Consider the following 2,567-nt stretch of genomic DNA (forward strand, 5'->3'; position numbering starts at 1 on the left):
AGGTCGCGGTCTCAAAGCGACGAAAATATTTTGACAAATTAAATTTAAATGTTGAAGTGAATCTAACGGATTTTGTGTGTTATTTTAAATGGCTTATAAACACCTTCCACGCTGCAATTGTTTTCGTTCCAGCACACGATCTCAGATCAGGTCACTTGCTATGCAAGTGCATCTCCGTAATATATACATATACATATATGCTTTATTAAAAAGCAGCAAAAAAAAAAATCACAGAAACTGTTACTCGGAGTTTCAGCTTCCCGTTCGTCGGACGGGAACGGGAAGCTGTGAGTAACAGTTTCTGTGATATTTTTGCTGCTTTTTAATAAAGCATATTACTCTACCTCTGGTATTTGAGTACTATATTTTCCACCTTGTTTCGTATTACTCTTGTAATATATTGAGAGAGAGAGAGAGAGAGAGAGAGAGAGAGAGAGAGAGAGAAAGAGAGAGAAAGAGAGAAAGAGAGAGACAGAGACAGACTGACAGACAGCTATGTACATAGACATACAAATCTTTACATACAGACTTACACATATCCATGTATATTGACTTATATATAGCCCTATATACAGAGTTGTACTTAGCTACAGACGTCCCGTAAACATCAATTAGTTTCCTTTCTTCATAGGATAATTGGATAAAACAATGATAGCCACCCCCTCAGCATCACTGAACACTCCCCGAAGACATTGCTTAGAAAACCTGTTGCTTTTCTTTTTGCTGTAGTTTGTTGTCATTTTATGAACTTTTTCTTATCATGTCAAAACCAGTTTCACTATCTTTCCAGTGACTCTACCCGGCTCAGCAATGTGTTTGCCTGTTCTTTTAATCAGAGATACCCCAAATAACTGAACAGATTAACCATGCCACCCGTTTTCTATGTCGTTTCTCTTCACAATTCTCTCATATTTCGCTTCAGTTTCAATTTATATTTTTGCTTTTGTTTCAGACGTTCTTTTTTACGGTTCGTTATCAGAGCGCTCCTGGCGTACGCACACGTGTATGGAGGCTCTATTCATACACGCTTGTAAACACATATACACGCCTATCTGCGAGTGTGTAGTTTGCCAGTGCGTATTAAACACACACACACACACACACACACACACACACACACACACACACACACACACACATCTTCCGCTGTCCGTCGTTGGTCGACATATTCTGTTCATATTCAGTAATCATCTCTTGCAGGCTCGCATGTTGACGAGAAGGCCTGCTCTTGATCTGCAGCAGCAATGACATATGCGGCAGGTGAAGCTACTTGGTGCAACGGAGAAGTGATGCCGCTTATGTACTCTTTCGTATTCTCTCAATGGTTGGAATTGCGAGTTTTAGCATTTGATACCATTCATCGCGACGCAGGGCCTTCTTCTCCAGGGTGTTTGAGGAGATGTCGGAGTTCTTCATATGACTCTCCAGCACATCCTTGTATAGCAACCACTGGACGCCACGGCTCCGCCTACCATGACGCAATTCCGCGTAGAAAACTGCCTCTAGGAACCTGCCGCCTTCTACTCTGCAAACATATCCTGCCCAACGGAGCTGCGATGAGATAATTCATGGCCTTAACACTAAGTGCACCAGGGCGGCGCAGGACCTGCACATTAGGAATGCGATGCCGCCGTCTGATATGCAAGATGGCGCGAAGATAACGAAGTTGGACTCGCATCAGGATCTTGGATGCAGTGGAGAGCCGTGCATTTCGTGACAAGGGAGCATTGCGGCACTGTACGCCTTAATCTTCATGTTATGGGCAATGTCATTGTAGCTCCATAGACACTTTCTGTAACGGTTGCATATTTTTTCATATGCTTTTGTTTACACCTCCTCTTTTTCAGGTCGTTCAGCTATGCGCAGTGAGGAACGAACGATGACCACCGAACAACGAATAAGCCTGAAAATTTTGGTCCGGTTGGGGAAAACGTCGTCAGAAGCACTTGAAAAGCTTCAGCAAATGTACGTCGCGCACACGTATTTTTGAGCGGCACAAGAGGTTCAACGAAGGGCGCAAGGAGGTGGAAGATGACCCCAGGAGTGGGAGGCCTTTAACAAGCAGAACTGAAGTCAACGTCGAGCGGTCAATCAGCAAGTCTACAAAGAGATCCTACGGCGTTTACTTCGCTCAGTGCGCGAGAAGAGACGTGAGTTGTGGCAGGACAAATCGTGGCTGCTTCACCACGACGATGCACCTGCTCAGAACAGCCTGAGCATCCGGCAGAACAAGCTCCATATTCATCTGATCTTGCTCCGTGTGACTTTTTCTTTTCCCCAAGCTCAAGGAGATCACCAAGGGGATCCGTTTCGAAGGTGTAGAGGTCCGCATCAAGAGGGCCACAACGACGAAGTTGAGGCGCATCCCAGGCGAGTCCTTTTAATAATGCACAGGAACGTGGCAAACAAGGCTGGAAAAGTGCATTGGACTCGAGGAAGACTACTTTGAAGGGGAAACCGTGAAGATTGCTGTATGAAATTGAAATTAAGTGTTTGTGACACCAGTCCAATTATTTTTCAGACAGACCTCGTACACACACACACACACACACACACACACACACACA

Source organism: Octopus bimaculoides, chromosome 3, assembly GCF_001194135.2.
Source record: "Octopus bimaculoides isolate UCB-OBI-ISO-001 chromosome 3, ASM119413v2, whole genome shotgun sequence".
Lineage (NCBI taxonomy): Eukaryota > Metazoa > Mollusca > Cephalopoda > Octopoda > Octopodidae > Octopus > Octopus bimaculoides.